The 26,076-nt window shown below is 40.4% G+C and overlaps 1 protein-coding gene across 1 annotated transcript in view; it reads left to right on the forward strand.

Annotated features, from left to right (window-relative positions):
• Positions 1-26,076, forward strand: part of lrfn1 (leucine rich repeat and fibronectin type III domain containing 1) — a 158,965-nt gene that overhangs the window by 73,604 nt on the left and 59,285 nt on the right. The window contains exon 2 of the mRNA XM_055045551.1: positions 15,005-15,056. The gene's annotated coding sequence lies outside the window, so the exon portion shown is untranslated. The remainder of the gene's footprint in view (positions 1-15,004; positions 15,057-26,076) is intronic.

Consider the following 26,076-nt stretch of genomic DNA (forward strand, 5'->3'; position numbering starts at 1 on the left):
GCCTGTCAGATCCTCTGCTTCTGTTGTCGGCCTGTTGCCTTGTTTCCCTCAATTCTTTTCATCATTCAATCCCTATTAATCACGCGTCTTCCATCTCATCTCTGCGTTTTGGCTTCTCATCTACGCCATTATGTGAGAGAGCAGGGAGAGATTCGGATTAACGGAGACCTGAACGCAGCAGAGCAAAGGTACTTTACTTCAGCCTTTGTCTGTTACGGAAAGAAAAGAGTCGTTTTTCAGAAATAGTGACTGATCTATATTCTGCTAGAGAATAGAGACAGGGGCTGTTGGTTGTGCTAACTGTGCCTCATTCAGAGTAATCATAAAAATTAGAAGCAAAAGACATTTTAAAAATAACTTATTGTGCAAAATTGTCTTTTTGCACATTTCTGCACTTCCTTTTGGATTTCTGCTGCTTCTAGAAACAGCCCAAGTGCTACAAGCCATCTAACCTCTTCAGCAATAACTCAGTTGGTCATTGGTGTCTGGAAAACGAGCCCTTTCAAAAACGTCCCGCTAATGACATCACAATGGGTGGGCGTCGACCTCACAGAGCCCAGCCCTCGACAAACCAAAGCGGAGCTGTGTTCACCTGCTTATTAGAAGACGAGGACGTTCGGTCTGTTGGTTTTTACCGCTGGAAAAGACGAGTGTTTCATTGTCGGCTGCAATAAACGGCTTCATGCAGATTCTCCAAGTCACTGAAAACAGAGCTGCTTGGCTTCGTTTCACTGTTTAATGCCGATGTCCCAGCTTCATTGCCAAAGAAGATTCTGTTTTGCACAAATCTTTTGAAAGCAACCAATATTTTCTCCATGTTACAGGTGAAATAATTTACGAGTCCTTTTTCATCAACATGAAGGAGTTATGGACTCATAACAATCTCCCATCTTCTGCTGGAAACTTACTTGTACTGTAAGTTACATTTGTCTCATTCCCCACATGTACTAAGATAGTTGGACTAGAAACTAGACAAAAATTACTCCATTTTATTCTCCTAAATATTGAGTTTAGTTTTGAACGGATCTTCCATGTTACGCTTCTGCTTAGAGGAGTTGAGAAATACAATCTGACTCATGAATACGGAGATTTTTCTGCTATTCAGCAGCTTGGACAGTATGGTGAAAATCATGTGCACACTCTGAAGGAGCTGAATATTCACGGTTCTGCACAGGAGGGAGGAAAAGTCCGATCTGATTCCGGCAGCAGCTTTTCTTATCGATCATCTGGAGGGGAAGCAGAGTCTCCATCGATACAAACTAATCCACATGAACTGCATTGGATTAGTTTGCAAGTTGTTTTGTCATGGAGAGAACACAACCTCTCCAGGCGATTGCAGAAATATGTGGCGTCTCCTCAGGAGTTTTCACAGCTATTCGCAGTTTGAAAGAGGTGACTGAAACATTTCAGATGATGGCCAGGTGGGTAAAAGAAACCTCCAAACCAGGAAAAAAAGAGGTGATAACCGTAACATACCTACCTGAACCAAGAAATGTAGCCCTTTCATCTGCAAGATTTTACCTTCATAGTCATTCATTTAAAGGATTGTGCAATCAGAATGAAATTAGGCAAAAAAAAAGAAGAAGGGAAAAACGTATGCAGGTGTCTATATGAATTGAATTGTTTAGCACGGCAATGGATTCCAGCAAATGTAAAATAAAAATAATTAAACCTGTCGCATTTTGGAAGGTTTTTGGGAATTTGGCATGCAAAGTAAATGGACAGTTTTTCACGCATCGCCTGCACTGCAAAAATGCAAAATCTTACAAAGTATTTTGGGTCTAGTTTCTATCACATCTTACTACACTTGAAAAAAGGACAAAACTAACTTCTATGTAACTTTTCAGCAAGATATAGGAGCTTGTTTTGAGTAAATAATTCCTTAACATTGATGAAAAAGTGCTGGTTTCAGATTATTTTACTTACAAAAGTACTTTTTTTTTTCAGAAGTGAAATAATCTGGAACAGGTCCAAAAATACCAGGAAGCATTTTGTGTCTTTGCAGTTTTGTATTTATGGAAGAATATGCTGCAACGGTGTTTGTGTCGCCCTCATTTTCGCAGGCAAACAGTCATGAACTGCACGCATTTTTACAAGTGCCAGCTGTGGTTATTATCATTAAATCTGAGCGATTAGTAAAATCTGCTGCTCATTTGTAACTTTCACAATGATGTTTATCTTCTCCATTCCGTTTATATCAGCTCACTCGATTAAATAGATTTTTGTTTTATTTTTGTCAGAGTCATTAAAACGTAATAACTTTTTTTTCCCCAATATTTTTTGTTACTTTTCCTCGCGCTTTGAACCTGAATTTAAGCAGCTTGTGAAGTTCGCTTTAATCCAAGTGCTCCGAATGAATCATTTATCATCATCCTGACATTCAATGATGATGTGTTAAAAATAACAAGAGTGATGGTTTTACAGGTACATGGGGTGCATCTGCGGCTTAATGCCATTAATACTGGCAGTCGCTACATAAAGACAGATGCTTTGAATTTGAAGATCCTTATTTTAAGAGAATTAAAGGAGGCTGGTGCACATTCTGAGATAAAAATAAATAAATAAATGACATGAACTCCTAGCTTTGTTTATCAGTTGAAAAAACTGTTTTGTAGGACATACATTTGTGAACTAATCATCTGGGAAGAAGGCTTCTTTTACATGAAAGAGATGCTAAATCTCAGGCTGTCACCCAGATTTCAAACAGGCTGCACGTGAAGCAGCCAGGCTGGATTTCCCTCGCAGCCGACTGGGACGCAGTCTGCCGCTCTTGAATGAGACGGATGCGCCGGTTGCGCCCATGCAACCGGCTTGTGGGCGCTTCGTAGCAAATTCCATCTTCGTTTTCTTCCGTCCAGGATCCGAGTCCCATTCGTGCACAGAGAGACACGGGAAGCGGTGCCAAGTACAGTTTTTGTTTGAGATCATCATCATTCAAAAGTATCTTCTGAAACCACAAACCGAAATCTGTACGTTTGGGATCTTCAACAACAGTCCAATACAAAGGGGAAGGTGGAACAAAAACTATGCTTTTTTTTTTGTTTGTTTGTTTGACAAAAATCCAAGAAGAGGCAAACATTGGTGTTCATTTACAAATCTGACACCCTCAAATAAAACTGTTGCCTTTGCAAGTCACCAAAATGTAATTGAGTTACTTTGTGAGGGCCTCAGAGGTTTGTTACAAAGCGCTGTAATTCAAACAGCATCATGAAGACAAGATGTTTATCTGCAAAAAACACAGAGTATTTTTTTCTAGTTTCTAGTCCAAATATCTTCACTCACTTGAAATAAGATGAGGCTGACTTAAAGTAACATTTCACCAAGATACAGGAGCTTGTTTAAAGTCAATCATTCCATAATATTGATGGAAATGCACCAGGTTCATGGGCAGATCACTTCACTAATAACGTGAAAGTGAAGTAATCACTGTCCTGCTGCATAGCCTGCATGTTCCTGAGTGCCACAACATCACAGATGAACGTTCCACCGCAGCAAATTCAACTTTCTGCTAATTATTTGATTTTGTTTTGGTCCATAAGCAGCAAAGCAGCTGCAGACTGTAACTCTACCACTTACCCACTGCTCTACTCTAAACCTCATATTTTACTCTAAATTGGACACCCTTCCTCTGAAATGTTGTTACTTTTACAAACGGTGTCATGGGACACACACTTTCCTTATCTTGAAACCCAAAGATCATTGTGTAACCAAAACTAAAAACAAAATAAGGCATGTGGAAAAATAGGTGCAGCACAGGAATTAAAATAAAAATGTGCAAAGCATGTGAAGCAATGCTAACGGAACAAATTTGCTTCAAAATAAAACATGAATTTCCTCCAGTCCTCTGCACCTCGCAGGAGTTTGTTCGATTATGCCTGCGGTAACTTTTATCGATTTAGTTTTATAACCGATACGTAAGGCTGATACATGACACAGGATATGTGGTTTTGCAGAAGCAGAGGCTACATAGACACGAGCCGGAAACGCATTCCCCCCCCATGTGCTGCGACGCTTTTCTCTGCAAGAAATATCAAAAAAATAAAAATAAAAAAAATAAGCCAGACGTTGCCGTGTTAAAGCTAACACGTTTTCCTCTCATGCAGCATCTCAACTACCTTCCGATTATTTATGTGGTGCTGGTAAATGTGCTGAGCACGCCGGAGTGTATAAATAGCTGCGTGGACATCATCAGAGACTGCAGCTCACACAGGGGAGAGAAAGGAGGGAAAGAGCTTACAACCAGGGCATCAGATCATTAGCAGCAGAGACGATCCGGCCTGACTCATCAAGAATCCAAGAGAACTCTGATCCGTGGCCTGTGTGTATTTTTGTCATGGATAACAGAACCTGACCTTTTTGGCTACATTAGCACGTCTTGTTTTGGTCTATATTCAATAATTACTTTTACTCAATGTCGATTCGTTCTCCATGTACAACGGCGTGTTAGCATTGCAGATAGAAACAAGGAGTACATTTTTCCCGAAAAAGGAAAAACAACACTGGAAATTTCTGCGTTGGAAAAGTCAAGAAAAAATTTCTAGATAATGCTGGAGAATTTTGAGATCAACTTAAAAAAAATGAAATTTTCTTGGGAAAAAAAAAAGAAAATTATTGAGCTACAAAAGTTTTAATTTGTTTGAAAAAACTCAGCAGTTGTGAGTTTAACATCTGGAATTTTCTAGAAAAAAATAAGAAAACATGGACATCTTCAGAGTTTCAAAAGTTTGAAATATTTGACTTTGAAACAGAACATTTCCCAAAATCTTTTGTATTTTTGTACTTTTTTTCCAGAAAATGTCTGCGCTTTATGGTGGAGATGTACTCCTCCTTGTTTTCAGTTCACAGGGGCCCTAATACGTTTTCATACTCTATGCTTTCCTTCTGGCTGAGTCACTTTTTTCACCCGTGTTTCAGTAGAAACTTGGAGATCTTGCTGGGTTATTAAAAATAGCTACTTAACCAGAGGAATTATTAGAGCATCCCTTATTTGATGTGATTCTCTCAGGCAACTTGTATTATTGCTCAGCGTCATGGCGGTCACTGCCTGCACCTCCATTCTTAGCCCTGAAGTCTCAACTTTCCACTTTTGAGATAAACAGTTTCTCATTATTTTTTTCTTTCTGATGACTTTAGATTCCCATTGTTGTCTCTGTTTACTGGAGTGTTTCAGCCTCTCCGCAGCGCCGGCCTGCCAGCTCGCTGCTGCCTTGCCTCAGGTTGTTGCTTCTGTTTTTTTTTTTGTTTGTTTTCCCCCGTCTGGCGCGCTCTCAGCTCTGGAGGTCACATTGGTTGCCCTGAGGGTGCGTGTTGTGGTCAGCGTGCCAACTGTGGGCACGCTAAGAGGACCATATGCTGCCTTTGAGTCCGTGTGCCAGGACTGTCTGAGGAAATTTGGTAGATGGTGAAGATGTGAGGAAAACGAAAGAACATTGGACTGGATGTCTTGTTTTATCTTCAGCTTTCAGAATTTAGGTGAATATCATTCACATGCCGCCTTCAGATTACAAATTACAAAGACGACATAACCAGCACTGATGAGTTATGAATTTGATGTCCGTGACTGAAATTATGCTTTGAAACAAACATAAAAGTGGAAAAAGTTTTGTTCAGAAGAAACTAAAGCAGAACTCAGGAAAAAAAACAAAAAAAAAACAGAAGACGTTTTTTATCGTGCTCTGATCAGTCCGCGTTCGTCAAACTCCAGTTGGTTTGCCGTGAAGGTTCGGTTTGTTTGTGGAGGTCTGAACACGCAATCGAACCAAAAAAACCCAATCTTGGTTCGGTTAAAGTGAATTCTGGTCAACACCAAAAGCAGGAAGCTAGCTTCAGCACTGGGCATTCTGGGTAAATACAACCAAAACAGTCTTAAAATAGCAGGGGAAATGTTTTGTGGTGTTTTACCAAAGACAAAGAATAATCCTACAACCACTAAAATTTGCTGCAGCTCCATTTTTGTTTGTTTAAGAAGTTGTGCTCATGTCTTCTTCTGAAGTTTTTGTTTCATTTCCCTCAGTAGCTCTTGGTGCAGCGCCCCAACAGGCAACGGGGTGAACAGCTTTTCCCAAGGCTTTGCTTTGTTTGGCACAGTGCAGTGTGAAAACAAACCACTGAAACCGAATATTGCAATTACACAAAAGTATCATGTGTTCACAGTCTCACGTCTTCCGGCTTCATATTGAGAGCTCCAGTAGGTAAATTTGTGACAGAGTGCTGTGATGACATAAAAGATGTTTCTGACTCGGTTTTATAAAACTAAGAGTATTTTTAAAAAAATTTTTCAAACAGCCTCAGTAAATTCTGCTCTAAACGCTGCCTTGGACTCTCATTTGTAGCCTTCTGCTGTTAGAAATCAGAGATCATCTGGTCGGGATTGTAAGTGTTCACAGAAAATGTTTGTTGCTTAAAACAGCGTTAATTAATAGAACAGGTGATGTTAGGACATCTGTTTGAAAGGAGGCTGAGATTAATATTCAGATTTGTTCAATCGCTGCATCTGCGTTGTATTCCCTTGACAGAAATTAGAATACCGTCGAAGAAACCTCCCTTCATTTACGTAAAAAACTGTTTTTAAAGAGGGAATTTCATGGTGTCATGGTTTTTAATACAACTATTCAGCAGCACTGGCACAGCATTTTAAGAGACCCTCTGCCAGGCTTAAAGGACGTGTTGAGTCAGAACCGTATTGATTTGGACATTAGCACCAGCCTTGGGTCACATCCAGCTCCAGTCACGGGAAACAAAAGAAGTGTGCTTCTCAATCAGAAACCATTTGGTTTTTGAAGGAATATTCCTGTAGATGAAAATAATAATAAAAATTGAAAGAGCATAGAAAGTAAACTGTTTATTCTGTTAGTCTTGGGAGAGAACATAAAAGCTCCCAGCTTCCCAAATGGCTGCTCCATTCTGTGCTGCTGAAGTCCTGACAGTTTGAACAAATAGATGTTTGTCCTTGAGGATGGCTGCATCCAAGAGGCCCCGGTTTCCACGCTGGCTTTACAACCGCACTACCAGATGAATCATTTATCATGGAAAAGTCAGCAGCTGAATGAATATGAAAGACTCTGTGTTATTCTAAATATATTTGTACCCTGTTTTGTTTCTTCCCTGGCTTGCTTTTCTTGAATAGTCAAATCTGCAGATCTTTTATAAATGGCGACATGCTTTGGGATGACTGTTTAATAAAATATTTGTTTCATTTCAAAAGTTCAGATGGGACATGTATGGAATCCTCACAGAATGACGACAGTGAGCATAAATATCAGTGTTTACTCATGAATTCAAAACAAAAAACAGTTTTGGACAGAGTGTGTGTGTGTGTGTGTATGTATGTGTGTGTGTGTGTGTACGTGCGTGTGTGCGTGCGTGTGTGTTTGTGTTAGCATTTGTAAGGCGTACTTAAAGCCTCTTTCACTGGAAAAAAAAGTCCAATCAGTCCAATCTTGCTCTCTGACATCTCATTGAAAAATCTTTAAGAGAAATTGATGATATAAAACTTTTAAAATCTGTAACTTTTTAATCACTGGTTCAATCCAAAATGTACCACTTTTAATCTTGTATATATGTGTTTACATTCATACATTTTGAGAAATGTGTTTACAGTGGAGGAAGCTTTCAGAGCGGCACACCATGTGTGTCTGTGGCAGAGATAAAGAAGCAGCGAGAGACAGCGTGTGGGTTTTCATGACATTTGATCCTTAAAAGATGTTTTAAAACAAATCTGCTTTTGTATTTGAGTGCAGAACCTGTTTTCTCTTCTCTGCAATTCACACATCCTACTACTTTGACGCTGTTAAATTGAAAAAAAGAAAAAAGAAAAGATCCCCAGCAATAACCCAAACATGGATTATGAATCCTCCTACGGTCATCGTCTTCTCCCTCCGTTTGAGCGCATGTGCAAGTGCTTGACGTGTGGGAGCCCGATGGGTAGGCGTGAGGGCCAGTTAGCATCCATTCACAGTGTGAAGCGAAAGCAACATGAAAAGCTCTGAAGTGAGAGAACATTTGCACAGCGCAAAGTCATCCATTCCTGAGAGCCGGGGGCTTTGGTGGGACTTGAACGCGGCTTGTGTCGTTGAAAAGCGACGTCCGTGAATTTGTTCTTCTCACTCCGCTGTCGTGGATCAGCCGTATCACTAACCCGTTGCGCGGCGTGAACCTTGGTTTACATGTTAAAGGAATCCACAATTAGTTGGCCTATTAAGTATAAAATTGTTGTTTTGTGATACTTCAAATCTCATTTCAATCTGGAGAGACTCAGACAGAGAAAGAAAGCTTGACATGCATGAATTAAGTCTTTGGCGCTCGGGCCCCAGCAAAGAACATCGAGCTGTGATTTGCGATAAGCTCGGATGAGCATTCCCGATGCTGATAGGAACGTCATCCCCCGGGACCCGATACTGGTGCTGGAGGTCGGTGAACGAAGTATGACTGGAGAGCCAGTTTGCCATTTTTTCAACTGTGCAATGTTCTGTAGTGGAATCCACAGAGTAAACGCAGGAGGGCTAATTTAACCAGAGTTGTTGTTCATCATATTGCATTTGACTGTAAATTTAGATAGCGACACACTACACTGTGTCGCTATTGGCTGTAAATTAAAAGAAAAAAAAAACTGTGATGGGAGGCTGGATCACTTCCACGTGAAAAAACAGAGCGCTGTGGGAAAGAGCCAAGCACAACTTCCAAAGGATCAACGTCTCAACATTTCTCTCCAGAGGACTTTGAGTCATTTGTACGTGCAAACTGACGAAGGCCCTAACTTGCATTTGTTTTCGCAAGCTAAAAACAAACGCACTGCTGACAGGTTTTATTTACAAAGCGGCTAAACCCCGCTGAAAAACATCAGACAGGCAGCGCTGGCAGGTCTTTGACATGATAACAGCTATGGAACCACTCATAAGATCGCACACTCCAACCAGAGGTCCATGTCATAATTCACTTTCATTCATGAAGCTGATGACAGCAACACAAATACCAGCTTCTTCTGCCAACTCCATCCTCTTTCCTTGTTTGTTCTTCCTTATCTTCATCACATATTCTACATTTCCATCCATTTCAACTCCGGTCCAATTTGAAAAAGCTTAATGATGTCACTCATTGCTGTTTTGGCTGGGCAGAGCTAGCGCAGTTGGACTTTTAGGTGTCGTTTACCCATAATGCATTGCAATGACAATAATTTATTAAAATGTATGAGAACTAAGCAGCCTACTGTATTGTTACTGTTTTGTTTTTACATATAAAAGCAATATTTCTCAAATAAAGTGTATTGTTGCAACCAATCGTGGATCCCTTTATGATTTGATTTTAAATATTTGCTGTCGGTTCCTTTTTTGGGGGGAGGGGGGCGAATGACGGCGGCGGTGAGGGAGGCATGTTTCTTTTTCATCAGCGCCCGACTGAACAAACTCCGAACAAAGCTTTCGGTGTCGAGGGTTACCTTGTTTGCTCTTCGGGAAGAGGTTGGTAAATATGCCTTACTTGGACAAACACGCTGCGAAGCAATGGCTGCTGCTGATAAAAAGAGGGAGGGAAAAAAAAACAAGAAAAAGAAGGACTGTTGAGATTCTAATCGAGATTGCTGCTTTGGCAATTAGATTTGACGGAGGGGAATCAGAGCTTCTCCTCAGTTGTCATTATTAACAGAGATAAAGAAGTGGAAAGCAGCTCTCCCCTCTCATCCTCTTATAAGCTTCAGTTAGCTGTGATTTCTTCATGTTTGTCCCCAGTTTTCCAGCTGGGAGGGAGAAAAAAGGAACGGTTCCCTCGAAAAGCCGTGGCCTTCAGAGGCTTAAAACAAACACTTTCTTTCTACATTGACCCTTAAAAAGTGTCAGAGGTACACTGGGAGAAACATATTTGTGCTTAAGTGGCCCAAATCTAATTTAAAATCAGCAGTGCTTGAAAATTGCTGTTTACAAAATTCAATCTAATTAAGCTTGAGTTGAGCAGCAAAAAAAAACAAACAAAAAAACTCAAGTACGAAGTTGCACACGTAGCCCATTGGATTTGCAGCCATATGCAGAAATAGGCAGGTGCCTATTTGAGTTTCTTTCTTATTAGTAAAAAAAATCATTTTACTTTACAATTACGTGCTACTTTGCGTGTTTGTCTAAAATGCCAATAAAATACTTTGAAGTCTGTGAGGGTTGCATGACAAAAAGTCAAGAAGTTCAAAGCTGCGTCATCATTTTTCAACAAGAAATGACCAGAAATGTTCCAGCTGAAGCGGCTTTTCACTCATTGATGAGACAATCCAGTTGTGTTAAAACAAAAAAAAAACGGACAAAATCTCAGAAAAAGTCTTTTTTTTCTTCTTTTTTTTTCAATTTGCTCCTCCAAATGTCAAATACATGCTGAATACATGGTATTATTTTACAAAATGGTTTCAATCAAAGCTAATATTTTCACTTTGGTTAAGGTTGAGTGCAATATGAGTTTCTTAGCAACTACAATTGATGCCCTGAGACCCCATCAGAAATGTTTTCTGATGGCGTTCTCACGGATTACCGGGGCACCGATCTGAAAAGAGAGTTTCACGCAGAGCAGAAAGAAGTGCCGTCTTACAATTGAGTAATATCAGACGTAGATGTTATTCAATCAAGACTGCATCGGAACGTCAGAATGAAATGAAAAATCCCCCAGTACCTCAGCCATATAGAGTTTGATTCAGATTTAATCAAATACATTCGAGTGTAATTCAGTTGCTTCTTTACTACTGTATCTATTGAGGGGAACAATAATTTGCTGGTGAAGCATGTGGTCACAGTGGAAAGCAACAACTCTCTTTTAACCTGGTAACCTGGAACCTGGTTTAGTTTTCGCCTTTATCCAAAGTGAATGTTTTAACGCAATAATTTCTTACTATTGAGGAAAAGGATCCACTGGCAGATCATACTTGAAAGCTAAAATGTTTTCATCAATATTAAGGAATCATTGACAAGCTTCTATTTTTTGCGGAAAAGTTACTTGTAAGTTAGTCTTTTTTTTAGTGTACTAAGACATTCACAGTGTAAACTGCACCAAAAAGTACGTGCAGTTTAGTGTTTTTACACTAAGAAGGACATTTTCTTTACGGTTATTAAAAAGAGAGAGCAGAGGAACAACACGATCAAACTCCACATCACCATCCTATGCCGCAATGCTCACTCAGCTCTTGTCCAATTTGACCTCCGCTTACTTGTTTGTTAAACTTTCCGAGTGCGTTTAATTGATCGCACTAAAAGCTTGTCGTCAGTCATTTCAAAGTGTAATTGCTATTTAAACCACAACAACTGCTTATTGTTGCTGCCGTCTGAATTGAGTGGTGGATTCAGTTGTGTCTGTATGTTTGCGGATCCTATGTTTTCTGCTTAATGAAAACAGCAGCCTATGCAATTAACGCCGGCCTACACATGCATATTTAACGCTCTTTAACAACATCCTCCAGATCCAGATAACCTGCGCTTAATTAGCTGGTATTATTAGGCAAAACTGGTGCTTGTTTCGCTGGAGGAGGGAAAAAAAATCATCTCTCATCTGCCCTCCATTTGAAGTCAAAAATCCACAAAATATGGTTGTGGAAAATATTTGCCTTTTTTTTATCACTGTAAGCGGAGTTTCTACTGTGAAAAACAACAACAACAGAAAACGTCAACAAATGAATACACTGTGTCAAGGTGAGGTATTTGGGAGTTGAGAAGATCATTTGTCTCGTCGCGCACCTCTGTCACTTATCATGTCGGATCAGAGGGGTGGAGCAGAAATGATCCCGAATGGCTGACTCTCTCCCGCATGCGGAGCGAAAACCAACACGAAACAAATTCATTCAGGCTCCGCCGCAAGACAGGCAGCTTTCTCCGTCACCATGCTTGGACTGTTCTGACGCGGAGGTGAAGGGGGCGGAGGGGCGTCTGTCACAGTGCACATGACAAATAGCGGCGTAGTTTATTAAGATAGAAGAATGCTGATCGGAAAGGCTGGCTGGCAGGAAAGCGGAGGGTTGTGCTTCTACTCCTGCGTTGGTGGAGCTTCACAGCATTCCAGGTGTGAAGTTCTATTTCTGTGATTGACTGAGAAAACTGGCACTTTCTTCTTCCTGCCGCTGCTTTTCTCAAAAACGCTGTGAGCGTTGAGAAGGCCAGGCAACAGACCAAGATGTGATCTGCCACGTTATTATTCTTTTTTTTTTTCTTTTTTTTTTATTTATCTTGCAGAAAATTATGTCTGGCAGTTACTTATCTGAACTCTGATTCTCCAGTACAGCCTGAAAAAAAAAAAAAAGGTTTGTCACTGTTTCAGTTCATCTGACAGTTTCTACTGCAGCCATTTTTCTGTAGATAAAGTCATACTTACTTTTCTTGAAAGGCATGTTCTTTTATCTTTCTCGTTTTGAGGAGTAGGTAAATAAAAAGAGCCTCTGCATAACATCATACATCACGAACCATGTTTTCATTAATACTTATGTTTTTATTAATACTAGTCATAGCAGCTAGTAGCAGCTACTAGTCAGCTCCGTGAATCTTTTCTTCACGGAGACCACAGACCAGCTTCCTGTGGCGCACAAAGAAATTTCTGTAAAATTTGGTTTATTTTCCACCACAGGAGCCTTTTTTCCAGGAGCCAGGGTAGTTTCCTGGGGGCCGTTATTACTCCTGCATTTCCGCTGCATCTACTGGGGTAGAAATAAATAACCAGACACCAACCTGAGAATACACCGTGAACAGAGGGTTAGCAGTTTTTAGTTTAAAGTGTATTTTGGATGGAGTCTTGTGACAGGAGAGTTCAATTTGTCAAGGTGATAATTCAGTCACTTTAAAACAGCCTTTCTCTCAATTGAAGGTCCAAAATATTTTAGTTATTTGATTTCTGTTTACAGCCGTCTGGGGAAGAAGGAGGGGAATCATTGAAAATATCATTTTGGTAAATTTAGCAAATGGCATTATGAATCACAGACAAGATCAACTACGACTCTATATGTTGTTAACAACTGTTAGTTTTTGGCCTGCAACCTTTTACCATCCATCCTTTGACCTCAGTACAGCTAAATAACATTTTAGGGTCGCAAATGTTACATGTTAACCTGTTGTGAAAAGTCAACTTAAATTTTTTAAAATAAATATCTACACCATATGTGTCAGGTCTTCTTGTGTAGCTGGGGAACTACCGTAACTTACCTCTCTTCCCCATTGTCCTCCCCATACTAACATTTTACTTTAAATTTCCTGTTTCATCATATAACAGAAGAAAAAAAGAAACATTTCCGTTCCTCACCAAACTGTAATTTTTCACAAGCCTCACAAGAACTACCAGCTGGTCTGGTGCAGGTGCTGACAGCAGGAACAAACCAGGTGTGATCGGGTGAAATTGGTTGTGGCAAATTGTTTCTAATTTCTTTCTTGGCCGGTCAGTTCTTTAAGATAACACCAAGGAATTACATAAAAACACAGAAGATCAGTTTTTTGCCCCCCCAGAGGGCAAAAAACTGCGATGACTACAATTTGGTTTTAGCTGTCAAGGTGTCAGCATAACGTGCTGAATGTGCGCAGGTTATGATCTGTGAAAGCAAAAGGAACGCAGTGCTGTGCTACTTACTGTCAACACTCCAGCTGGATAACAAGGTCAGAAAAAAGTTGTAATTAAAAAAAACTTTGAGAGGGAAGTAGGTCAGTTATGCTAGCTTGACTTTGATAATCGTAACATGTAGATGTGCTGCAGAATTTGGTGTGTTTCGGTTCTGTTAAAATTTTTTAAAAAGGCGACCTACTCTTAAACCAGCTAGTCTCCCACCGCTGTGATTTTAGCAGATTACGAACTGCTAAAATCTGCATTGGTTCTACTTATGTAATTTCAGTGAAGTTACTACAGGAGGAGCCATTTTGGAAGGTCCAAAGAGCCACAGGTTGCAAACCCCTGGAATAAACACAGATTTTTTAAATGTACACAAATAAAAGTTTGGATTTTTCTCAATCTTTCAGTGTCACAATGTCTACTGATATGAAGGCTCATATAATTTCAGATGTCTTTATCCAGGGTGCCACTAAATGTAGAGCAGGTTATTTAGTTCCTGGGCTATAAATGCACATTGTTCCTCTGCAGCAAAGAGAGTAGCTGTTTTATGACACTCATTTCATTGCCTGAACCTACATATAAACCTTTACACTCAGTGGTTTGTGTGCTGTGCTTTATACCGTCATGCTGCTCATTGGATGATTGAAGGGTTGGTTTGCAATTTTGACAGGCTGACAGAATGAGAGCGGTTGTTATTATTCACTTTAATTATCTGATCAACTATTTTACAAAGTGAATAAAGGGAAGGAAAGTGAGACTGATTCAAAGTTGAGAATCAATTTATTTATTTTTTTGCTTTTGCTCTATCATGATGGATTCCACTGACGTCGTCACGTGAACTGCATCTAACTTAGCCAGTGTAATATAATTTTAATTGTATGGAGTTTTTTTTTTTTTTCTGTGACAAGCTAATAACATAACTACCTCTTTTTACTAAACATCACAGAGAAAGCATGCAAAACTCATAATAGTTTGCATCAGTATTCATTAAATCATTTCACTGCATCTGTTTCCTGTGACAGAAGACTTTATGTCTCGGGGGAGAAACTCACCCCAAGCTATCGATAGCATTCAAAGTAATTATGCTAGTGAATCAAAATATTAGAAAAGCACATAAACCTGGAAAACCAGGGTTGTAACAGTTTTGGATTTTTCATTATGGTGTTTTATTTCATTGTGACTTTTTGTTTGTGTAATTCAGTCAGTATTAGTTAGTTTTTTAGAATGTGTTTAACAGTTTTTATTAGTTAAATATTGTTTGGTTTTAGTGTAGATTTCATTACTTGCAGTGGTGCCTTTAGTTTTTTTATACTTTTGCTTAATTTTTAGGTGCTAAATTCACAATACAAGTATTGCATTGTGATGACATAGACGTTGATTGAGCAATGAATACTCAACAGAAGACGCCATTTTCTGTTGAGTTAATGCAACAGAAACCCTGATCTGTTATTTCTCTCTGCAGACGGCTCTGAAGAGAACCCGGTGAGCGGCATTCCCCACCGGCCAGTGATCGGGTGAGTTCCCTAACATGAATTACATTTGACCTATTACATAACCAGAAATTCAGACTCCAAACATGAAACAGGATCAGATTTTTTTTTTCAGTTGTCATTATGCAGATCAGAAGGACTTTAACCCCTACCATCCTTCGACACGATCGATCGCCCTCGGGGTTTGAATACCCCATTTATCACTGGAGCTAGCCGAGCCTCCGGTTCCCGCCATGTTCAGTGCCGCGGCTCCCACGTTTCCGAACTCAAACGGAGCCGCAGAGGGCAAATAAAGCGTTTTTCGCTCCGACCTCTGGGAGAGGAAGAGAAAGGGGCCTGTGCGTGGCGACTCTGTCAGCCTTCCTCTCACTGAGTCTGGGCTGGCCCGGCGCCACCACTGGCTGCCTCACGGCCCGCTCAATGGGAGTCGGCTCCATTATCGGAGCGGCTGCCTCGCCGCCCTGCAGCAGCCCCAGCAGTCCTCTGCTCCTGCAGATTTAATTCCTTATCTCAATATGGAAAACAGACCCTGTGACGGAGAGCAGAAAACACCCAGGGCTGCTTGTGAACACGAGCCTGGAGCGGGCGCGCATACAGTAAGATGCCTCGATAAAGCTGTCAATTGCGGCACATTTAGAAGACGCGGGGTTAAAGGTCACGGACCAGTAAAGGAATTTTCTGCGTACGATAAGCAATTATTAAAGTTAATCGAAGGAACGGTTTCTGAGGCTCGCTTGCAGAGCCCACAAATGTCTCCGATGCGCCGGACGTATTCGCAAAGACAAGCGAGTTGTCCTCATGTTTTGTTTGCAGATTAATAATAGCTGCTTCGACAGACTGCTGAACTCTCAAATGACAGAAACTCAGCGGCAGCCTCGCGTGTGCTCCCTTTGTTAAAAGTCTTGCATGAGCACTTTATCACCTCTTAGAAAATGGAACAGCTGGGTATTCTTAATGACAAGTTTTTCATAAATGTACTTCTGCAGGGGAAAATAAGTCTTCTCGGCATGACATCACTTTGGAGATTTTTTTTCTTCTTCTTACCGTTTTACCAATTTGTTTTTTCTTTCTCTTTTATTTCAATACAGTTTGTGATTAAACCAGTTCTCTCACCTGGCTTGGCGAACGGTCGCACCTGTAATGGTAGCAGAAAAAGTTCGACTGAGTTGCTTTTACAGACCTGCGCTCACAGTCTCGTCAAAATGTCATGAAAAAGCAGCAGTGGGCTGAACTTGTCACCTTTCGCAGACTTGTGAGGGAAAAGGTTTTTTTGCGTGACCATGCTGATCATTTTTGTTTCACTTTATGCTAATCATCTGACAGACCTGTTCTTACCGACAGAAGTGCTTTTTTACCAGTTGTCTAATAAAGAAAATTGTAATAATTGACTTCTAAATAGCTAAATCCTGCAGAATAAAGTGGAATAGGAAGAAGGAAAACAACAACTCCTTGTTAGAAGAAAGAAAGAGTTAGCCATGATATGAAGAACATTGGTTCTGTCATGGTCTTGAGTTCTGTGTCATTTTGGGTTGAATTTGTATTTTAGTAGATTCTGATGTTCAGTCATTATTAGAGTGTCTTAGTGCTTAGCTTTTTATCATTTTCTTGATTCTGATTTTTTTGTTTAGATTTTGCTCCCTTCGTTTCTCCCTCTTGTGCTGTTTTATCCACCAGTGCAACAGTTCACTGGTTTTCACTGTTCCAATCGTTCTCAGGAGGACTTCCTGTTTCCTTTGTGTTATAATTAGCGTTGTAGTTGGCTAAACTGACATTGCCTGTGTCCTTCGTGCATTTGGGTCTCCAACAACCACTCTGCCAGCCACAGAGTAAAAACGTGTTGCACACAGTGCAAGAGTAAAAACGACCCGAGTTAGCTTTGGCAAACAACGGCCAAGCGAGAAGAGCTCGCTCCACAAAGTTTTCATCACACAAATGCATAAATACGAAACATGTTCAGTCGCGTTTTGCCTTCTAAACGCGATGCTGTCGCTGTCGTTCGTCCGTGCTGCATGGCCGCCCCGCAATGCGATTGCTGCGTAAATGAATTGTGTGCTGCACTACAAGGAGCCGCGATGGTGAGGACTGCCTGTAAGGCAGACGGCTGCTCATATTGACATGTTTGTGCCTGTGAGTTTCTTCTGGTACCTCTGGGGGGGATGAAGCATTCTGGGTCAATTGGTAATTTAAAATTTACACTCGGTGTAAAAACTGTGTACTATAGGGACCAGATGACAGAAAGTTTTAGCAGCTTTTAGGATCACCTGCCTCCTCTGACTGCACATCATTGGACTGCACGCTCCGGCGGTATGTCGGTCAGAAAGTTAACTTTTATCCTCAAAGTCGATGGGTCAGGAGCAGGATGAACGGACAAGTTTTAGGATATCCTAGAATTTGACAGAGGCCAACTTGGCTGTTGCCAGGCTACAGTAGGTCAGTATTTAAAAGAAAAGAAGGAATAAAAGACCCAAGGAAGGATGAGTGATGAAACAACGACAGGGTCTTGAATAGTCAAGGCTCACTAATGCATGTTGGGATCAAAGATTGTCCAATCCAACAGACAGACCCCTCACATTACTGACAACGTTACTGGTGAGGGTGATAGGAGTTGGAAGACACAGCCTGTAGCACTTTGGTGTGTGTATGTCTGTGTGTGTTAGGGATGCATTGATGCAGCGCATTGCTGTTCTTTGAAAATGCAAATGCAAAAAAGCGTTGAAAGACCTCAGGAATAACACATTTGGTGTTTTTTATAAACCCGACCATCGTCAGGTTGCTGGGCTTTCCATAACGTGGCTCTCTGAGAGGAAATAGATTTTTTTTTTTCGTTGCTTTTAGCCGGCAGTCCTGCAGGACGCTCATCTTGCAAAAGAGGAGTGCCTGTTACTTTAGCAGTGCACAGACCAGCAGCTCAGAGCAGCTACAACAGCAAATAGAAAGGTAATAATCCATATTATGGGCTGCGACCAAAAGTCCTTAAAGGCAAAACCATGGAATTAGCTGCTGAACTCGCTTGGAAATGGACGAAAGAAGACGTGGCGATTTAATGACATCAGCAGAGTACCTGGCTCTTTCAATTATTTTCCACACAAAAGATTTCAGCATGTGGCGTTGAATCAAACACCAGCCGGGCAGCGGTCATGAAATCTTTGTTTCCACCCACCCCTTCTTTTATTTTTTGTTTTAACTTGTCAGTGTTGCTCTCACTCAGTAATGAACTGCGTCCAGCAGCATTTTGGCACCTTTGACATCTTGCTACATGTGAGATCTTGATGAAGATACTTTTGCCAGGTTTCCTTAAAAGCTGTGACTGCACAGAAAAGGATCTCAACGGCACAACTAATTAATGAAGCGGAGTTCACCTTAAGTTCGCTTGCTTGGGATGTTCCCGTTTGTGCTAATGGACTCGGTTGCGCTCGTGACCTTCCACTGTCTAGTCTGAATTTTGCATCCGTAAGTCAAATAGAGGCTTGTAGACCAGAGCAGACCTGTAGAGCAGCGATGGCATAGAAACTTCTCAATGTGAAAAATGTAAATCGTTTGTAGAGTTTTAATAATTCCTACGATATCAAACAGAAAGTCTTTGCTTGGGTTTGTTTGATAAAGGTAAATGGCAAGACGCGCCTCCTATCTGCACGCTGATCAACACAAACACAGTCATCAGTCAGCCTCATCCCACACTCTTGACAGCTTGTTGTAAAGAAATAACCAGTGATTTTCATGCTTTTTGCATCACAGCCCGTCTCCTGTGCACTCAGGAGATCCATTACCATACAACACCTCATTTATGTAGCTGGCTTTCAGAGCACATCTGCGCCACGAAATCTCTTGCTCTAATGGGCAGCTCCAAAAAACAAAACAAACGAGACAAAACAAACAAACAAACAAAAAAAACCCACTCTAGATTTTTGATTCTTGTGTGAAAACAGCTGTCGTCACGGCTTTTCGTTTATTTGGGTTTTGAGGAGTTGGTTTCACTCTTGTTTACATTTAAAAAGCACAAACTGAAGTCATTTTAGCCCGTACCAGTCACACTGACTTAATGAAATATCTTTAATAGCGCCATATTTAGCATGTAAACATGCAGCAGTGCTTCACTGGTAAATGCTGAGTAGGTAATTAGTAGACTTTAAGACAATAGCTTGCAGTAGAAGATACTCACTTAGACTAATGGCAACTGAATGGTTTCCTGTAATGTTCACAGTGTAATTACATGCTAATTATGGTTCTTTGGATGGATGCTGTACCCTGCATTTTTATCAATTTACTGACTACAGTTGGTTCAAAATATAAGCAGCTAATTCACACCCAAAAGTAATCATTGACAGTTTAATTTGTTTTTATTTCTTTTTTTTCTCTCTCTCTCGCTTCTTTAATTTGAGAAATAATAGGAAACTTTTAGCATGTACATATTTTCAGTAGGAAAAAAAATCTCTGAAAATTTAGCCTGTTATGAATATTGAATAAGTTCTTGCTTTCTCTAAGCTTGAGACTGGTCCAAAAATAGAAAAAAAAAACTAGGGTTCAGTTTAAAAATGAGGGCAACTCCAGATGGGGGAAAAAAAGTAGCTTTCTAATAAACTTACGATTTCAAATGGAATAATAAAGACTGTAAAACTGCTGATGTGTATATCAACTTACTTTTCTCTTTGATGACTCTTAAGAATTGCATATTTAACTCCCATTTAATGATCTATCTGATGGATTTACTGAATGACGTCATGTTTTCTCACACATGAATTCATGGAGAATATGACAGAATCATGTCCAGCATCACAGCGGTCAGCTGGAGAAATAACTATCATTTCTGCTTGTATCCAACTTTTTAAGCCAAGTGATTTTTGAGTCAAAAGAGAAATGTTAATTTAAAAAAAATACTTTGAATTGAATTAGTGTGGCTGCTTTAGGACACTAAAATGCCTATTTAACTTCCCATTCTCCAAAACTTAACAAAAGCGTCATGAGAATTACCTGAGGTTATAAAAGAATCCAGTGTTGTCTGTACAGAATCCAACAAATTAACATATTTATTAATATAATGAAGCAGCTCCAGGCAAAGTACTGTATAAATGATGATAAGCAGCGAAGCAGAAGTTAATTTGAGGTATTTTATGCAATATTGCTTTAATATTTATTAATCAGCTGGAAATTAGCAGGTCCTGAATGCTTTCAAATATTTATGTTTTGCTTATTGGGAGAAATACAAAATATGACCAAAAAAAAAAAAAAAAACTGCTGTTGTTCCAGAAGCATGACTGTGATAACATTAATCCTTTGGCAATAACGCAGACGAATGTGCAGTACTGTAATTCCACCACACGTTGCGCTGTCTGATATATTTCAACGGTCTTTGAAAAGGGAGACATTGTGCTTTCCAGCCAATCTCGGGTCACTACGGTAAATTAATCTGAGGGGTTCTCTTACAGTCTTTTAATAGACTGTAAATTACAAAACTCACTTCATAGATATTGAAAGTTCAAGCTGTTATGGATAAATTGGCAAATGTGTTTACTCTTGTAAACAATTAAGATATATATGTACAATTGAATTAAGCAAAACCATTCTAGTAGCTTAGCTCTTTAGGATGGCAAAGTTTGGAGAATTGAAACCTAGATCTTGTAGGGTTAAACAAAAACAGGAAAACTGACCAGTTCTGCGTCAATAGCTGTGTTACAAACAAGGTTTGCTTTTTAATTTCTTTGTTCTGTTAATAGTGTAAGTCACGACTCACTCAATCATAGGTAAACAGAAGAACTCAATCATAGGTAAACAGAAGAAAATGGAGGTCAATAGTCAATGTGATGATCAATTTAACAGCTCAAGGTTCTTTTACTTGTGCTCCCAGCACAAGTTTTTAAATGACTTTTTTTTTTTTATCCATCCCCTGCTTCTCCTCCCCCACCACCCCGTCCTTTGACCTGTTACCGTCCCCAGACCTGCTCTCATATGTCATTATTAAAGAGCGCCGATTCAGGCGGTTTATCAGAGCTAGCGGCCCGGCGAAAAACTACAAAGAGGGCAGGAAACTGATCCCTCTAATGAGCCACTTTTTACCTTGAAGAGGTGAGCAAGCTCGCCTCCGTTTGTACAGTCCAGCCAGACTTCGTACGCCTCGCAAAAAGACGAACGGGGAAATGGGATTTTAATCCTTTTGGATCCTCGTTCAGCAGGGGAAAGGTGAATCGTTTTCACTGCGGATACAAAGAGAAATGAAGACATTTTCCTCCTGGGAGTTCCCGACTTTATTACTCCATTGTCAAACTTACTAATTCTTTCAAGGTTGCGTAACTGCATGCTAAGACCTGTGCGTTATGAACGGACCTGCAGCTTCCCATAGCATAACATTGACTTGAGGTGTCACTTGTAATGTGACACCTCAGCTGCTGCTCTTAGAAATATGCTAGCAGCTTAGCTCTTTAGGACGGCAACATTCATGCAGATCAGAGTTGGCGGTGAGATGTTAGTGTTGATAAAAACCCTTTGACTGCGATTTTATATCTGTGAGAATCAGAAAGCAGTGATTTGTGCACTGAAAAAAAGAGAGTGTCGCTTTAACCTTAAAAAAATGTGTTGATTGGTCACAAGTAATCCAATTAAGTTTTATGTGTCGAACCTCATTGGATCCCTAATGACCAATTAATGCAGTATATTTAAGTTTGATCGGATGACGACCGACAACAGCAGCTTTGATATTCATCGACGTGCTCACTGTCTATTTCTTAAGCCAGAATTGATCACAAACTATATTGCTGTCAAAACAAAAAGCCGAGCGAGACAAGTGGAACGACTGAGATCTGTGAACCAGCAGACACACTTGAAATCACAGAATATCTCCCAACTCAATGATGCATCAACTGAAATATTACTGTTCCACATCCAAACCAACGTTTTCACTCCTTCTGACCTCACAACCACAGAATACGACGTGTTTTATTGAGACCTCATTGTGTTCTTTGTGACCTAAAAGCCCAATAAAAAAGTACTTTAACATTTATGTTGCAACTTGACAAAGTGCAAGGGATGTGGATCATTTTGCAAGTCGTCGTGTTGGATTCTGCCTCCTTGCCTTCTTAGACTTCTTACGCCTCACAGCCAACTTTGTTTTTTTTACCTATTTTTCACCAGCCTTTGCTAATAAATGCTAAGCTTTAGATATCTGCTCACAATTTCAGACTGTTTGTAAATCTTAGATGCTTATAGAGATCTTATAGATGGATTAGACACATTTTTAACCAAAAATAGTAACCAAGAATTTAACCAAGAATTGGTGTTGCCAATTCTTTCCTAAACATTTTTTGTTTTTGTCAAAGTACACTCCGTAGAAATGTATTGGGACTGCGGGAGGTGACCTTTGTTCCTCCAGCTCTTCCATCTCCACACACCTCCATATGTGGGGCTTATGTTGTTTTTTTGTCGTGCAGCATGCCATTATTGCTTTTATTCAGCGGCGGCGGCTGCTGCCGCGTGGCGCGAAATAAAAACAGCGAACATCTTTGCCGAAATCAGAAATGACATCCGGCGAAGCATAGACGGAGGGAAGTCATGAGGAAAAGAGAAATGGGTTCCAAACAGAAGAAAAAGGGCTGTCAGAGCAGAGGAGGCACAAGCCAAATCTCTTTTCAATCACCGTAGGACAACGTGTGATTATTCACATGTGTACAAACCATTGTGGCGCCCGAGTTAATGCGAAGGGACTTTGGAGCCGCTGTGTCCGTGTCTCTCTGAAGGCGTTGTTTACGTCCCACGCGTCATTTAAACGGCCGGCCGCGGCTGTGCCATTTTATCCACCTCGTCCCTGTCGGGCTCAGCGCCTCGATGGCGAGGAACTTTAAAGTGCTGCAAAGCAAGAATTCACTCCGAGACGCCGCGCCGAGTTGTTTCTTTAAGCCTCAAAATCATTTCTGCTTTTGATCCCTAACTGAAAGCTTTGAACTGTGTGAGACGTTGTTTGGGGAAAGAAAAGAAAAAAAAAAAAAAAAAATCTGCAAACCGTCTGAGCTTTTCTTTTCATTTCAGTTCAAATCTCTTTGCAGGTGGCGGGGGTTTGGGGTGCTCTTTTTATTACCTGGAATGTTGCGCTTCATTTCAGTCCCAGGGGATGACACAAAACAATAAAACTGATGGAAGGCAATGACTACAGTTTCTTTTCCACATTCTTGCTTCCCTGTGTACCGCTAACGCTAACCCAGCAGCGACGAGCGACAAAGTAACCATCTTCACTACCCTGAACGCTTTTACAAAAACATTTTATTACCCGCTGAAGGTAGGAGGAATTTAATAGTTTAGTTAAAGCAATTTAGTTATGAAATTTTAATAATTTCATAACTAAATTGCTTTGATTTTGAAATAAAGTGTCTTTAAAAGATAGAATTAGTTCACAAAATAGTTTTGAAATGTCCACATTTCTGAACCTTATTTAAATTCACAAGATTTTGGGGGGAGGGTTTTTTGGGATTTATGAAATTATGTAATATAGTTTTCAGAAAACATACACAAAAAAGGCATCAATGCTCTTATTTTCCAAGCAAGGTGTTATGTTTCCAAACGGAAAAACAATAAAACAAAAGAATGACTGCAGCAGAGTGACTAAACTGATCAACATCATAAATTCTCCATGCTTTGTTGAAATAGAACTAACAACTTTAAAATGAGAAAAAATATGATCAGCTTTGTGTCGTGTCCCTGTGCTTTCAATGGCATTTGTTTATGTACTTCCAACATTTCGGGTATTCAGTGAACATTCATCTCAGAATGATGTTTTGGTTGAACAAAGGAAGAGCATCAGTAATGAGTCTGAACGTTGTGCTGAAAGGCTGCTTCCTGGAACGTCTTCACGTTCCTCATAAGCGAAAGTGGAACTTATTAGAAAATGCTGATGAATTTAACCTTGTCTGACGACACCTTTCACCAGAACTCCAATAGGTTTTCTGCATAAAACCTATTGGTTTTGACTCAACATGGGACGGCACTAACAAACAGAATCGCAATGCGTTCATGTTGTAAGAACACCAATCATTAAATCCTGGCCCTAAAATGTTTCGGATATTTCCTTTATGAGAACGTCACGCTGCGGGACAACAAATGCTTTTTTATTTCATTCTTTTCTTTACTAAATATCTTGTTAACAATGCCTTGGTTCAGAAAGAGGAGTGTGTTCACTTGCATGGGAATTAATTAAACAAACAGAAAAAAAAGACATCTCAGTTCTTTGTTTTTTTTTCTGGGATCCTGACTAACAAAGCTGATGTTGTTTGGTGTAATTCTTTTGTTTGTGTCGCTTCAAATTATACTCCCGGTGGCATCTACTCCTCTGGTACTTTGGCAGACGTTAATATTCTTTCCGCTGCCAAATTTTAGGAATGCGTCCTTGTAGCCAACGTGGGAGAGATACATCTGTGAATATTTTACCGTACGAGAGCAAACTCATCTGATTTCATAAAAATAAATAAAAAAATAAAGACTGGATCATTTGACCTTACGCTCATGCCACAGCAGTGATAGTCAAAGCTCTGACTGGCAGATCTGATCAACTTTCACATCGACTCCCTCCAGCCGAGGCGTGTCGGTTTGTCGGGCGAAGGCGACGAGAGCGGGGAGGCGGCGGGTGACGCCGTGCGCCAGTCACAAAACTCCTTCCTTTATGCTTGCTGCTTGTGTGTAAGTCCACGGTGACATCACTCTGACTTGCCTGTGTTGGGTCTTTGCGAGTTACGAAAGAGGAACCCCGCCGGGTTCGCAAGGACGTTCTCTTTAAGCCAATAACTGAAGTGTGAAAAGGGCTTTAGCATGGCGTGACTCACCGATCCCATCTGGATGCATTCTCCTGTGCCGTGGCTCCTTTCCATTTGACGCCATACACTGTATACAGGTTTCAGGTGGCATTTTGGACGGCGTTATTATCAAATGAAACCCTTGCATGTTTTGTTCTCCCTCTTAAGTGCTTAAAATTTTATTTGGTGGTTGCGCAAAAAAAAAAGAAAAAAGACTTCAGTCAGAATACATTTTTATTTCTTCTAAAAAACTTTGAGTTCACAGAGACATTTCAGGGAGCAGTGTCAAACCTGGATCATGGCTAATGCAATACTGAAGAAACTATTGCATTTTAAAATCAGAGATTTAATGGATGCTACATGCATCCATTGTCATCTAATAATGACATTGCTCACGTGAAACGTTTAGACATGAGGTAAAAGTAGAAATAGGACAAGATTTAAATACGCTAATGCCATGTTGGCACTGAAGTACTTTGTTCTCACCAAGTGTTTCACCAAGACAGAATGAATATTTATATTTATTGCCTTGGCTGCCAAAAATGTGAATACAGACACATTTGAAAGTCATGATTAGCATGTCTGTCAGTCACTGCACACCCAGAAGAGGTAATTCATATGTTCAACTGTCCTTGTAGCGCAGAGGAACAAATGAACTGTCTCTTTGCAGGACGTCTTTGAAAAGTGTCATATTTAATGTTTCATGCTGGGATCAGTGTCAATGAGACGCTGCACCTGCGGAAGTAGATACGTTAGATGCAACCCGTTCTGCAGGAAGGTAATTTATCGGAGTAAAACTTCCCAAAAATGTCGATAAAAGCACAACCGGCATCCTGGATTGTGCAACTGCCGATCGACGGCTCGATCAATCATATAAATCGAATCGAAGCGGAATGAAGATCTGTGGTGAGGAGACGCTGCGGAAACTTGTTACCGACATCGTTTTCCTTTTGTTTTGTTGTGTTGCAAAACAAAAAGGGGAGCCATGAATAATTCAGGATCTCCCCAATGGCTGCCCATTTACAGCCGCTCCTTCCACAAGCAGACTCCATGCACTCTCCCACCGTGTTCCTCAACACACTGTGTGTGTGTGTGTGTGTTTTTTTTTAAGTGGCAGAGAGATACACGTGACCTCTGAGTAGGAGGACTCCACCATCCTTCCGTGTCTTAATTTATTCATAACCCTCCACCTGCACCGGGTACCACAAAAGCCCCAAATCGTAAACACTGTGGAATATCAAAACGAATGTGTCGAGGATTATTACGGCCGTATGCAA

The sequence above is a fragment of the Poeciliopsis prolifica genome, unplaced genomic scaffold (genome assembly GCF_027474105.1).
Source record: "Poeciliopsis prolifica strain line A6 unplaced genomic scaffold, Auburn_PproV2 SCAFFOLD022, whole genome shotgun sequence".
NCBI classification, from domain to species: Eukaryota; Metazoa; Chordata; class Actinopteri; order Cyprinodontiformes; family Poeciliidae; genus Poeciliopsis; species Poeciliopsis prolifica.